This window comes from Balaenoptera musculus, chromosome 5, assembly GCF_009873245.2.
Source record: "Balaenoptera musculus isolate JJ_BM4_2016_0621 chromosome 5, mBalMus1.pri.v3, whole genome shotgun sequence".
Taxonomy (NCBI): Eukaryota; Metazoa; Chordata; class Mammalia; order Artiodactyla; family Balaenopteridae; genus Balaenoptera; species Balaenoptera musculus.
The window spans coordinates 102,474,436-102,490,295 of NC_045789.1; the positions used below are offsets into that span (position 1 = coordinate 102,474,436).

At 41.7% G+C, this 15,860-nt stretch overlaps 1 protein-coding gene across 4 annotated transcripts in view; it reads left to right on the forward strand.

Annotated features, from left to right (window-relative positions):
• Positions 1-15,860, forward strand: part of SLC2A9 (solute carrier family 2 member 9) — a 192,245-nt gene that overhangs the window by 27,428 nt on the left and 148,957 nt on the right. The gene's annotated exons all lie outside the window — the stretch shown is intronic.

Here is a 15,860-nt window from a genome sequence, read left to right on the forward strand (position 1 = left end):
CTCGAGGCATGTGGGATTTTAGCTCCCCTACCAGGGATCGAACCCGCACCCCTGCATTGAAAGGCGAAGTCTTAACCACTGGACCTCCAGGGAAGTCCCTCATTCATTCTTTCATGTGTTTACCAAGCAGCATTTACAGAGCACATGCTGTGCCTTGCGGTCTACACTGGGGACACAGTGGTGAACAGGAGCCCCCAGTCCCTACACCTGGAGCTTACGTTCTGGTGGGTGGACAGATAGGTAATTAGATATATGAGGTAGATAATGGTGAGTCCTAGGAGGAAAAGAAGCAGCACAGGAAGATAGCAAGGGCTATTTTAAATAAGACTCAGGGAAGGCTGCTTGGAGGAGGAAACAAATGAGCAGAGACCGGAATGAACCAAGGGCAAGAAACAAATGAATATTGTGGGAACTGTGTACCTGGCAGAGAGAAGAGGACAGTGACCCTGAAGCGGAAGCATGCTTGGCAAGTTCAAGAAAGAGTCAGGAGGCCAGTGTGGTGGAGCTCGGTGAGCCAGGGGGAGAGTGGATGCAGATGAGTTGAAGAGGGGCCAGTCAGATCCCACAGGACCTTGTAGGTCACAGTGAGGACTGCGGATTTGTGCTGAGTGTGATGGGAAGCCGGGGGAGGGTTGAGAGGAATGTGACAAGAGTTGGTTTATGATTCAATAAGATTCCTCCTGCTTCTTTGTAGAGAGAAGGTAGCGGGAGGGCAGGAGTGGGGTGGGAAGGCCATCCATCCAGGGGTGATAGCTATGAGTAGGACAGGGTGGCGGAGGTGGAAGTGGCAAGACATGGCCTGATTCTGGCCATGGCCTGTGAGAGTAGAAGACTCAAAATGTATTGTCAAAACCAACAAGCCAACCCTGCTTTCTTTCTAAATACACAAATCCGTAGAGTGTTACCTTCAGGCCTTTGTGGAAAGATCACAAGCTTTAGGATTAGAAACCCCTGGGATTGGATCCCAGCTCTGCTATTTGCCAATTACTGACTTTTGATAAGTTACTGAATGGTTCTGAGCCTCAGTTTCCTCATCTGTAAATGGAGATAACAATAGCTACCTTAGAGGGCTGTTAAAAGGCTGACATGAAGATGTGTGTGTGTGTGTGTGTGTGTGTGCATACGTACACTGCCTAATGCTGCTGGAACCCTGTATGAAGTCGTTAAGGACTAGTTCCCTTCCTTGTCCATCTTTTATAAGCTGAGGGCACCAGGCGTTATGAGTGACGGGAATGACAAGGGAGAGCATGAGAGTAAGAGGCTGTATAGGAGGTCAGGGAGGAAGAGACTTCATTTATTTTCATTGCTTTGCTGACAGGAAATAATTCAGGATTTTTTAATACCTCAAACTCTCACTATTCAAGTAGAAGGGAGAAGCCTGTAGAAAGAACATTAACTGGAGAGAATACTGGCTGGTGTTCATGTAGAATTTTCTAATTGACCAATCATGTTCCTGAAGTTCATCACCTTTGATCTCCCACTAACGCTGAAAGGCTGTTATATATATTTTTTCAACGGCCATGGTTTATTCACCACGATGGACCAAACGCTGGGCATAGAACAATCCTCGATAAGTTTGAAAAGATTGAAATCTTTTATTGAAATCATATAAGTATATTCTCTGACCACAGTATAATTAAATTAGAAATCACAAACAATATCTAAGAACCCCCCCTAAATTTGGAAAATAATAAAAACACACCTCTAAGTGTTACATGAGTCAAAGAGGAATTTACAAGGGAAATTAAAAATATGTTACTCTCTAGAGCCCGGGAGCCACAGCTGCTGAGCCCCCGTGCCACAACTCTTGAAGCCCGATCACCTAGAGCCCCTGCTCTGCAACAAGAGAGGCCACCACAGTGAGAAGCCCATGCGCCGCAATGGGGAGGGGCCCCCGCTCGCCCCAGCTAGAGAGAGCCCACATGCAGTGGCGAGGACCCAACGCAGCCAAAAATAAAAATAAAAAAAAAATAAAATAATAATAATAAAAAAATTTAACAGAATGATAATGAAAATACAGCATATCAAAATTTGTTGGATGCAGTTAGAGGAAAAGCTATGAATTTTAATGCTTATATTAGAAAAGAACAGGATTTGGTAAACTACCTCCCTTGGGACAAATTTGGCCTGTAGACAGTTTTTTATGGCCTGTGAGCCAGAGGGTAGCATGCTAAGTGAATTAAGTCAGACAGAGAAAGACAAATACTGTATTTTTTCACTTATATGTGGAATCTAGCAAAAAAAAATCAAATGAACAAACATAGCAAAACAGAAATAGACTCATAGATATAGAGAAAAATGGGTGGCTGCCAAAGGGGAAGGGGGTGGGGCATTGAGCAAAATAGGTGACAGAGATTGAGGTACCAACTTCCAGTTATAAAATAAATAAGTCATGGGATGGAATGTACAGCGTAGAGGGTATAGTCAATGCTATTGCAATAACTTTGTATAATGACAGATCATAAATAGACTTAGTGGTGATCATTTTGTAATGTATAAAAATATTGAATCACTATATTGTACACCTGAAGCTAATATAATATTATAAGCCAACTGTACTTCAGTGAAACACTGTTTTGTTGTCATTTTACATATGAGGGCCCTGAGGCTCAGAAACGTGAGACAGTAAAGTGGTTAAGGGTGAGGGCTATGGATTAAGCCGGCCTGGATCCTGACACTTACCAAGGTTAACTTCATCAGTTAGGTTTTGCTGCATTAAAAAACAAAACCAAAACATAATGGCTTAAGGCAATAATTATTTTGCTGAGCTTACAGTTCTGAGGGTTGGTGGGGCAATTCTAATCTGGGCCAGCCCTGCTGGTCTCTGCTGGGCTCTCTCTCCCATGGCTGAGGTTGGCTGCAGGCCAGTCAGCGGCTGAATGACCTTGGATGTTCTCAGGCTCATGTTTGGTTGCCAGCAGGTAGGCTGGTCTTGGGATCCCAAGGGCTGGCTCATCTCTGTTCCACGTGGTCTCTCACCCCCAGATGGGGTGACCCAACCTCTTCCATGGGGTTTTCGGGGTTCCAATGAGCAGCAAGAGGAACAAGTCCCAGTGTGCAAGCGCTTATCAAGTCTGCTTGGACACATCTGCCAGAGTCCCACTGGCCAAGGTGAGTCCCATGATGGGATGCAGAGTCAGGGTCAGAGGCATCTAACCACCCAAGGATGTGGACTCAGGGAGCATGGACAAAGTGGAGGCCACACAGCAGCACTCTGCCTCCCTGTCTTAGCCCCTTTCTCTAATCTGGCGAAGGGGAATACTCCTAAGCCTCCCTTGTTAGGGAATGTAAAACTTAATGGTATGCTGTGTGTGCAAAACAAGTACATTCCAGGCCCTCATTACCTTCCCCCAACACCAATAATGGTATCATTGCCATTACTGTTGTTGTCATTTTTATTCTTAGTTAATACGATGCAGATCCAGGATTTGGACCGATGGTCGGGTTTTGAAGACCCTGCCTGCTCAGGAGAAAGGGTGGCAAGATGGGAGCATCTAAAAGTCCTTTTCTAACAGAGGCCACTGAAGTCTCTCTTTCTGGCAGTTTTGTATTTTACCCATTTAGTCTCTTTCCTGCTGCTTTGCTTGTCTAGCTATTCTGGGGGAGGTGACACTTACTAGTTACACATAACTGGTTGCTCTCTGAATTTCCTTAATTAAAAATAAGCTGAGTATCTTTTCCGACCACAATGCTATGAAACTAGATATCAGTTACAGGAAAAAAAACTGTAAAAAATACAAACACATGGAGGCTAAACAATATGCTACTAAATAACCAAGAGATCACTGAAGAAATCAAAGAGGAAATCAAAATATACCTAGAAACAAATGACGATGAAAACACCATGGCCCCAAACCTATGGGAGGCAGCAAAAGCAGTTCCAAGAGGGAAGTTTACAGCAATACAATCCTACCTCAAGAAATAAGAAAAATCTCAGGTAAACAACCTAACCTTACACCTAAAGCAATTAGAGAAAGAAGAAAAAAAAAACCCCAAAGTTAGCAGAAGGAAAGAAATCATAAAGATCAGATCAGAAATAAATGAAAAAGAAATGAAGGAAATGATAGCAAAGATCAATAAAACTAAAAGCTGGTTCCTTGAGAAGATAAACAAAATTGATAAACCATTAGCCAGACTCATTAAGAGAAAAAGGGAGAAGACTCAAATCAACAGAATTAGAAATGAAAAAGGAGTAGTAACAACTAACAATGCAGAAATACAAAGGATCATGAGAGACTACTACAAGCAACTATATGCCAATAAAATGGACAACCTCGAAGAAATGGAAAAATTCTTAGAAAAGCACAACGTTCTGAGACTGAAGCAGGAAAAAATAGAAAATATAAACAGACCAATCGCAAGCACTGAAAGTGAAACTGTGATTAAAAATCTTCCAACAAACAAAAGCCCAGGACCAGAGGGCTTCACAGGCGAATTCTATCAAATATTTAGAGAAGAGCTAAAACACCTATCCTTCTCAAACTCTTCCAAAATATAGCAGAGGGAGGAACACTCCCAAACTCATTCTACGAGGCCACCATCACCCTGATACTAAAACCAGACAAAGATGTTACAAAAAAAGAAAACTACAGGCCAATACACTGATGAACATAGATGCAAAAATCCTCAACAAAATACTAGCAAACAGAGGCCAGCAGCACATTAAAAGGATCATACACTATGATCAAGTGGGGCTTATCCCAGGAATGCAAGAATTCTTTAAGATATGCAAATCAATCAAGATGACACACCATATTAACAAATTGAAGGAGAAAAACCATATGATCATCTCAATAGATGCAGAAAAAGCTTTCAACAAAATTCAGCACCGATTTATGATAAAAACTCTCCAGAAAGTAGGCATAGATGGAACTTACCTCAACATAATAAAGGCCATATATGACAATCCCAGAGCCAACATCCTTCTCAATGGTGAAAAACTGAAACCATTTCCTCTAAGATCAGGGACAAGACAAGGTTGCCTACTCTCACCAGTATTATTCAACATAGTTTTGGAAGTTTTAGCCACAGCAATCAGAGAAGAAAAAGAAATAAAAGGAATCCAAATTGGAAAAGAAGAAATAAAACTGTCACTGTTTTCAGATCACTATATGATACTATACGAAGAGAATCCTAAAGATGCTACCAGAAAACTACTAGAGCTAATCAATGAATTTGGTAAAGTAGCAGGATACAAAATTAATGCACAGAAGTATCTTGCATTCCTATACATTAATGACAAAAAATCTGAAAGAGAAATTAAAGAAACACTCCCATTTACCATTGCAATGAAAAGAATAAAATACCTAGGAGTAAACCTACCTAAGGAGACAAAAGACCTGTATGCAGAAAACTATAAGTCACTGATGAAAGAAATTAAACATGATGCAAACAGATGGAGAGATATACCATGTTCTTGGATTGGAAGAATCAACACTGTGAAAATGACTACACTACCCAAAGCAATCTACAGATTCAATGCAATCCCTGTCAAACTACCAATGGCATTTATCACAGAACTAGAACAAAAAATTTCACAATTTATATGGAAACACAAAAGACCCCGAATAGCCAAAGCAATCTTGAGAAAGAAAAATGGAGCTGGAGGAATCAGGCTCCCTGACTTCAGACTATACTACAAAGCAACAGTAATCAAGACAGTATGGTACTGGCACAAAAACAGAAATATAGATCAGTGGAACAGGATAGAAAGCCCAGAGATAAACCCACACACGTATGGTCACCTTATTTTTGATAAAGGAGGCAAGAATATACAGTGGAGAAAAGACAGCCTCTTCAGTAAGTGATGCTGGGAAAACTGGACAGCTACATGTAAAAGAATGAAATTAGAGCACTCCCTAGCACCATACACAAAAATAAACTCAAAATGGATTAAAGACCTAAATGTAAGGCCAGACACTATCAAACTCTTAGAGGAAAACATAGGCAGAACACTCCATGACATAAATCACAGCAAGATCCTTTTTGACCCACCTCCTAGAGAAATGGAAATAAAAGCAAAAATAAACAAATGGGACCTAATGAAACTTAAAAGCTTTTGCACAGTAAAGGAAACCACAAACAAGACAAAAAGACAACCCTCAGAATGGTAGAAAATATTTGCAAATGAAGCAACTGACAAAGGATTAATCTCCAAAATTTGTAAGCAGCTCATGCAGCTCAATATCAAAAAACCAAACAACCCAATCCAAAAATGGGCAGAAGACCTAAATAGACATTTCTCCAAAGAAGATACACAGATTGCCAACAAACACATGAAAGGATGCTCAACATCACTAATCATTAGAGAAATGCAAATCAAAACTACAATGAGGTTAAAAAAAAAAAACTACAATGAGGTATCACCTTACACCAGTCAGAATGGCCATCATCAAAAAATCTACAAACAGTAAATGCTGGAGAGGGTGTGGAGAAAAGGGAACCCTCTTGCACTGTTGGTGGGAATGTAAACTGATACAGCCACTATGGAGAACAGTATGTAGGTTCCTCAAAAAATTAAAAATAGAACTACCATATGACCCAGCAATCCCACTACTAGGCATACACCCTGAGAAAACCATAATTCAAAAAGAGTCATGTACCACAATGCTCATTGTAGCACTGTTTACAATAGCCAGGACATGGAAGCAACCTAAGTGTCCATCGACAGATGAATGGATAAAGAAGATGTGGCACATATATACAATGGAATATTACTCAGCCATAAAAAGAAACGAAATTGAGTTATTTGTAGTGAGGTGGATGGACCTAGAATCTGTCATACAAAGTCAAGTAAGTCAGAAAGAGAAAAACAAATACCATATGCTAACACATATATATGGAATCTAAAAAAAAAAAGAGTTCTGAAGAACCTAGGGTTAGGACAGGAATAAAGACGCAGATGTAGAGAATGGATTTGAGGACACGGGGATGGCGAAGGGTAGGCTGAGACTAAGTGAGAGAGTGGCATGGACATATATACACTACCAAATGTAAAATAGATAGCTAGTGGGAAGCAGCCACATAGCACAGGGAGATCAGCTCGGTGCTTTGTGACCACCTAGAGGGGTGGGATAGGGAGGGTGGGAGGGAGGGTGACGCAAGAGGGAGGGGATATGGATATATATGTATATGTATAGCTGATTCACTTTGTTATACAGCAGCAACTAACACAGCAATGTAAAGCAATTATACCTCAATAAAGATGTTAAAAAAAATAAGCTGGATACAAAAAGAGATGCCATTTTTACAAAACCGCATATTCAAGACAAACGTCTTTTAGACCCTTTGTCCTTTGAGCTTTTCAAAAAGAAACAGAAAAAAAAGTAAAGTCAACAGGTGGGGAAAAAATGCACTCCTGATTTCTGGAATGTGACCTCTTGGATTTGAGCCACGACGTGGAAGCTTTGTGTCATCTATTCTCACCAAACCCTTTCAAAGCAGAGAGATGAATGTGAGGGCATTTAAGGTGAGGCAATTGGTCAGAAAGAAAGAAAATTGCTGGTTGTGAGGCAAATTGCTGCCCTGCTTGAAATAAATAATTTAAAACCAAATGAGAAACCCGGAGGATTTTCAGGTGGCTGTGCTACTCAAACCAGGTTCTCGGGGGGAATATCTGGAACCATCGCAGAAAACATCGGACACCTGCCTGAAGTGTCCTATTTCTAAAAGGCTTGGAGCAAAAATAAACACACTATTTTTACATTGAAACAAACATGATAAGCATGGCGTTGGAGGGCAAATCCTTGCTGATTGTGAAGTCAAGATAAAAGAATGCAGAGGTGTTTTGTGTTTGTGGATGATTGTGTTGGACAGGTTCCTGCCACAGCGTTCCCAGAGCTGCCCACACTCCCAGGGGTGCAAGCCCACATCTCTGCATTAGCACCTCTGCAGTGGACAAGCCCACGTCTGCTGCATTAAGAACTCTCCAGGGACAAGTTCACATCTGCTGCATCAAGTGCTCTCTAGTGGACAAGTTCAGGCAGCAGCGTTTAGAGAATCACATGGCATGGACATGAAATCAGGGTCAAGGACTTGACTTCAAGTTCTGGCTCTACCACTGACTTGCCAGGTGACCTTGGGGCCATCAGTTCCCCTCTCTGGGCCTCAGTGATGTAATCTAGAAAATAAGGAAAATGAACGCTGGTAGCTGAGGTTTCCACGAGCTCTAAAAATCTGCTCTGGCTCCTTTTCGTTCTCCCCTTAGAGCTACTACCATGAATGTCCTCTTTAGGCTTCCAGACCTCACATGCCACATATAGCTCTATCATCTACTAATTAAACCACACCACAGTATAGGAGACTGAGAAATAAAGGCATAGGGCCGAAACACTGGCCCTCCTGGCTGGTGGGGTCATCCCATGTATATCACGTGTGGACTTACCCAGCTACCTCTGCCACAAGCTCCCAGCAATGGTGTGCACCACTCTGACAAGCAAATGATTTATTATTTATCATTATTCTCCCTACTGCTCCCAAAGGTGTTCACATCCTATTCCCTGGAACCTGTGAATATGTTAGCTTACATGGCAAAAGGGACTTTGCAGATGTGATTAAATTCAGGACCTTGAGATGAATAGGTTATTCTGGATTCTCCAGGCAGGTCCAGTGTCATCACAGGAGTCCTTGTAAGCAAAAGAGGGAGGAGGGGAGCCAGAGTCAGAGAAAGGAGGCGAGATGATGAAAGCAGAGACTGGAGCAATGCAGTTGCTGGCACTGAGGATGGAAGGGGCCATGAGCCAAGGAGTGAAGGTGTCCCTAGAAGGTGGAAAAGGCAAGAAAACAGACTATTCCCTGGAGCCTCCAGAAAGACCACAGCCCTGCCAACATGTTGATTTTAGCCCATTTTGGATCCATGAGTCCCATTTTGGACTCATGCCCCACAGAACTGTCTGAAAATAAATTTAAGTCACTAAGTTCATGGCAATTTGCTATGGCAGCCATAGGAAACTAACAAAAACACTAATAATATTATTAATTTATTATTATGATTTGAGTCAGATTTTAACATGACAAAGAGAGGGTAAGGTGCTCAGAAGAAATGGATTCTAGTCCTAACCTTTCTACTTACTAGCCCGGTGGCCTGAGAAAAGCCTCTTCTGCACTCTGAACTTCTGTCCCCTCATATATAAAGTAGAGATAATGATATCTACCTAACAATATTCAGGTACTAAACAGGTGTGTGTGTTTATGCGTGGCTTTGTGTGTGTGTCTGTGTTTGTGTGTGTCTGTGTGTTTGTGTGTCTGTGTGGGTGTGTCTCTATGTATGTCTGTCTCTGTGTGTCTCTGTGTCCGTGTGTGTGTGTTTCCCTTCAATAGCACAACTCTCTTGGACTCAGAGCTCTACCTGCATTTGCATGTGAGGAGATGTGAGCCTCAGGGGGTACCTTGCCAAGGTCTCACAGTTCAGATGTGTCTGGGCCAAGGTGGGAGCCAGGTGTGCCTGACTCCACACTTTTCCTAAATTGCTCGGCTTAGAGGAACCAGAGGGATAATGTGGGTCAGGACTTTTCTCTTTCCGTTTTTCCTGTGCAATGATTACTCATTACTTACATTTAAATGGACTCATTTTTTAAAAAGTTAAATAAATAGATGTGAGAAGCAAATAAAACACATCCTGGCCTGTAAGGCAGGCCCTAAATGGTCTCCCCACCGTTCCCTCTCTGAACCACCACCGTGTGGCCTCAGGGACCACCCCATGTGAAACTGCAGCTCTCCCCACCCCGGGCATCCCTGTCCTCCCTCCCCGCTCGATGTTTCCCTAGAGCTCTTATCACCATCTAGCAGGCAGCACACTCTCCATGCTTATGTTCACCCTCCCTCCAGTACCTCCCTCCCCAAGATGCAGCTACACGACAGCAAGGCTTTTTTACCTGTTTCATTCATTGCCATTGCCTTGGCTTCTAACAATGACGACCTCTCAGTATATACTCAGTAAATATTTGTTGAATGGAGAACAAATGGAAAATGAGGATCCTTTGCCATAAAGAAATGGTTATATATATATATATATATAGAGAGAGAGAGAGAGAGAGAGAGGGGAGGAAGAGAGGGTTCTGCTTTTAGAATAAAATGGTTAGAAGAAGCATCTGTTTAAAGGTATCAGACAGCTACTGAGGCAGGGAGGACTTATAGGACCACAATCTGGGAAAGGAGTGAAACCCAGAGAGGTAAACCCTTCCTTTGGGGCAACTTTTCCTCTAGAGGTATCTCCCAATTTGAGAATGATGGCTGAGAATCTGAGATGCTTAGTAGACCTTTCAACAGATTCATGGGGCTGAGGAGGAGGAATTGGAGTTGAACTTCTGCCAAGTAGGAAGGTCACTAGTCACCACAGGGCTACACCATAGAAGCAAGAATGAATCATAAATAGATGAGATCTTCAAATCACTTCAATCACCAACTGATTTGTGATAAGCTGGGATTGCTAATGCCTCTCGCCTCTCACCCTGCCAGATGCATACATCCAGGACCTCAAATTATTTTTACAGTTTTCATATACACTCTGATATTCAATCAAAAGTAGCCAAACATACAAGGAGAAAACCAAGAGAAATAACGTAAAAAATAAACTGATAGTGATTCTGAAAATAGCAGTATTAGACACAGCCATTAAAATAATTATGCTTAATATGTTCAGATAATCAAGAGATAACATCAAGAATTTTGGCAAAGAAATGGAAGCTATATTTTGACTTACCAAATCGAAATTCTGGGACTAAAAAATGCAAAAACTGAAAAATACAAAAAATGCAAGAACTTAATGAATGGTTTTACCAGCAGATAGCATGCAACCGAAGCAAGAATCAGGGAACTAAAGCATCAAAGATCAGAAGAAAGCATCCAGGTTGAAACATGAAAACACAGAAAAGAGGGTAAGAAATGTCTGGGAAATTGTAAAAATGTCTAACAAGCATACATTAATTGGAGAATCAGAAAGAGAGAAGACAGAGGATGGAGAAAAAGCAATTTTTGGAAGATAATGGCCAACATTTTTTTTTCTGATGAAAAGCCACAAGTCCAAGAAGCACTATGGATCCCTAGTAGGATAAAAACAAAGAAAACCACAACTTTGCACAGCTTAGTAAAACTTCTGACAACCAAGGCCAAACAGAAAGTTATTCTAAAAAACAATCAGGATAAAAAGATATGTTACCTTCAAATAAGTAAATAAGAATAGGTAAGATAAGTAAGAATAAAATGGAAAGCTGGCTTTTCAACAAAAACAATGGAAGACAAAAAAACAGCAAAATGATATTTTAAAGAGCTGAAAGAAAATAACTGCCAACCTAGAATTCTCCAACCAGTGAAAATATCTTTCAAAAATAAAGGTGAAATGAAAACACCTATTCAGTCAAACAAAAGCTAATAAAATTTATCACTAGCACACTTGCACGAAAGAAACTAATTACGGAAATATAAGTAGAAAATCCTCATATGTTTGGAAATTAAGATGTAAGTGATGTGCACTTCTAAGTAACCAGGGGACAAAAAAGAAATCACAATGGAAATTTTAAAGTAGTTTGAATTAAATGATTATGAAAATACCACATAAGGCATATCAAATTTTGTCAGATACAGCTAAAGCTATGTTTAGAGTAAAATTTATAACCTCAAATGCATATTAGTCTAAAACATAAAAGGCTGAAAATTAATGATCTAATATTCCATCTCAAAGAAGTTAGAAAAAGAATTTTTATTAGAGAACATCAGCAAAGACAAGTGAGTTCTAGAAAAGATTAATAAAATTGATAAACCCCTTGCAAGACTGTTTATAAAAAGAGAGAAAAGGAATTGATAACTAATGCTATTGGGTTGGCCAAAAAGTTCGTTTGTGTTTTTCCATAAGATCGGAATGGATAGATCCTGAAGCATTAAAAACATAAGAATATATCATGAACATGTTTATGCAATATATTTGAAAACTTTAGATAAATGTACAAATGCCAAGAAAGAAAAAACTTACCAATACTGACTTAAGAAAAAATAGAATTTCTGAATAGTCCTATTCTATTAAATAAGTTGAACATGTAATTTTAAACCTTTTAACAGAGGAAATGCAAGGGCCATATGGCTTCTTTAAGAAAGAATAACACTAACACCATACAATCATTTCCAGAGGGGACACTCCCCAACTCGTTTTATAAAATGAATGTATCCTTGATCGTATATCCTAATAGGAACTTTACAAGAAAGGAATATTACAGGCCAATATCATTACAAAACAATGCTTTTGCAGTCATATATGTATGCATTTTCAGTTTTCCATATGTGTGCACCAAAAGACTTGTACAAGAATATTTATGGGGCACTATTAGTATTTTTAAAATTTATTTCATTGAAGTATAGTTGATTTCCAATGTTGTACTAGTTTCCAGTGTACAGCAAAGCAATTCAGTTATGCATATATCTAATAGTTTGTATCTGCTAATCCCAAACTACCAATCCATCCCTCCCGAACCCTGCTTTGGCAACCACAAGTCTGTTCTTTATGTCTGTGAGTCAATTTCTGTTTCATAAACAAGTTCATTTGTGTCATATCTTAGATTCCATATGTAAGTGATATCATATGGTATTTGTCTTTCTCTTTCTGACTTACTTCACTTAGTATGATAATCTCTAGTTGCATCCATGTTGCTGCAAATGGCATTATTGTGTTCTTTTTTTATGGCTGAGTAATGTTCCACTGTATATATGTACCACATCTTCTTTATCCATTCATCTGTCGATGGACATTTAGGTTGCTTCCATGTCTTGGCTATTGTAAATAGGGTCACTATTAGTGTTAACCCCAAACTGTCCATCAATAGTAAGGTGGATAAACTGTGGAATACTTACACATTGGAATACTACACAGCAATGAAAACAGACAAATTAGAGCTACATGCTACAACACTGATGCATTTCACAAACATAATATCAGCAAAAGAGGCAAGAAATAAAAGAAGTACATATTCTCTGATTCCATATGCTAATCTTTGGTGATTGCAGTTAAGCTGGTGGTGATCTTTGGGAAGGAGGGGAAGGATAGTGATTCTGAGGGAGCACAGGATGGGGGCTTTCTGGGGTGTTGGTCTTGTAAGTTGATTCTTGACCTGGGTGGAGGTTACACAGGTGTATACATTTTGTGATGATTCATCAAACTGCACACATATTATTTGTGCAATTTAAAAATGTGTGTCATACTTTAATCTTCAAATTTAAGTTTATATTCAGTGAAATGCTTAGTTTTGGACTGGACTCAAATTTTTCTGCAACCCCATAGAAAAATGCAAATATCCAGTTGTCCCTAGAGTATTTCCTGTAACATCTTTGAGTGTCCTTAGAGAATATTTTCCCTCAATCCCTTCTGCTTTGTATGGGCTAAAATGCTACTTGTGGAATTGGACTCTAGGAGGAATCTGGAAGTTAGGCTAGCTCTGTGTGAGGGAGCCTATCCCCAGTTGCTCCTTGCATTCCATCCGGCCATGTACCCTGAGGAAGCGGAAGGCTGTAAAGTGGTTCTGGAAGTTGTGAAGTGCTCGGTAGATTGGAACTGTTGTTGATGTTTTAGATGAGAGGCACTCTGCCCTCTGTGCACTTCCTGGAGTCTGCAGCCCCTGTAGGACTAGCCTTTGAGGCCTGTTCCCATAGACCACGATTATAACCACACCAGCCTGCTGGTCTGCAACTCCCAACCACTGGCGACCCCAGCAACCTCCCCGTCTCCGCAGCCTTGGTTAAATAACTAACGGTAGAGTGAAAGTGCCTTGGGGACCCAATAAACTTTGATCAAGCACGTGTGCTGGATCTGGTGCTGTTCTCCCAAGGAAATTTTCTGTGGCTGGAAGTGGGGAAACAGACAATATACAAGTACAGGTGACCCTAGAACAACGTGGTGGTTAGCGGTGCCGACCCTCAGTGCAGTCGAAAATTCACGTGCAACTTTACAGTCGACCCTCCGTACATGTGGTTCTGCATCTGCAGATTCAACCTCGGATTGTGTGGCACTGTCGTACGTATTTAGTGAAAAAAAAAATGAGTATAAGTGGACCCGCGTGGTTCAAAGCCATGTTGTTCAAGGGTCCACTGTAAATACCGAACAAGATACTTTCAAAAAGCACTAAGTGCCATGAGGAACATGAGACAGGATGGAGAGACAAGGAGTGATGGGGAGGGATTGATTTTGACAGCTGAAGGCCTCCGTGAGGAGGTGTGGCAGTTTCCTATGGCTGCTGTCACCAAGAACCACAACTGGGGGGCTGAAAACAACAGAAGTTACGCTCTCAGAGTTCTGGAGGCCAGAAGTCCAAAATCAAGGTATCTGCAGGGTTGGTCCCTTCTGGACGCTCTGAAGGAGAATCTGTTTCATGCCTCTCCTGGCTTCTGGTGCTGCCGGGAAGCCTTGGCATTCCCTGGCTTGTGGCAGCATCTCTCCAGTCTCTGTCTCCATCTTCACGCGCCCCTCTTCCCTCTGTGTCTCCCTGTGTCTTATCATCTTACAAGGACACCAGTCATTGGGTTTAGGGCCCACCCTAATCCAGTGTGGCCTCACCTTAACCTGATTCCATCTGCAAAGGACCCGTTGGGTCACATTAGTTCCCGTTAGCGGGAGGTAGTGAGGCTGAGCTGAGACGGGAAGGACAGTGGGGCGTCAGCCTGTGGAGCTGTGAGGACAGAGGACTCGGGATAAACAGAACAGCAAAGGCTGATATCCCACCATCAGAATGAGCCTGGAGTGTCCGGTAAATCGTAAGGCTGGGGCACCTGGTGGGGGGGGAGAATGGCAGGATATGGGGTCACAGGTCAAGAGGGGCCACTCAGGTGTGTGGGATGCTTGGTGCAGCAACACGACCCGAGGGTAACCCACCATCCTCATTTGCCCGGAACTCAGGGGCTTCCCGGGACACAGAATTTTCAGTGCTAACTCCAGGATGGTCCCTGGCAAACTGGGGTGAGTTGGTCATCCTACAGCCGGCTACCTCCTCATGGCTCACCACTGGTTTAGCCAGCACCATCTCATTTTTCCCCAAAATTTCACAATGGGCAAGGAAGAAGAGTCTCCATTAATTGACAGCGTCCTGTGTGCCTTTCACTATGCTAAGCGTTCTCCAGGGATTCGGTCTGCGCAGGCGCCCTGTGAAGGAGGCGTTCTTACTGTGCCAACCGTATGCCACGTCCATTACCACGACCCATGCCTCCTCTTTCCTACTAGCCATATCATTTCCTAAATAGCTTTTCGTGAGATGATGATGATAATTAACCCCAGAGGGTAGGGGGAGTGTCAGGGTGAGGACCTAACAGTTTTCCAAGTGTCCATCAAATGACCAAAAGTGAGCCAGGTGCTTTATATGTAGAAATTTTATTCCCACCGCAACAGGAATAGACAGCAATTATGACCCTTCTTTCATAGATGGGTAGGCGGAGGCTAGGAGAAGCTAACTAACTTGATCAAGGTCACCTAGTGAGGAAAGCAGGGCTCTGGGACTTGAATTCTGCACCTTCCTCTCTATTCCACTGCCCCCTAAGCAACAATGTGCCACATTGATCCGTGGCCACTTGATTTTTCCATGAGGCCAGATGCTCTCAGTATGTGTGTTTGGGATAAAAATTCAGATAGCATCTGGTTTATGTTGCAACTTTGGAGATAATTCCTGTCTCTTTGCACCTTAAGCGTGTTTCCCTTGTGTGCTGAACCAGAAGAAGTTATCCTGGGTTGAGATGCAATGAATGAGATGCTCAGCTTGTAAATTGGGCAGCACATTCCCTTCACTATTTCTTTTTAGGAAGGGCTTCCCTGAATGCTAGAAACTTGGGTGAATCCAGCTTAAGATGGAACACATCGATTGGTGCCTAAAGTGTGTCGGGAACTGTGCTCTAAC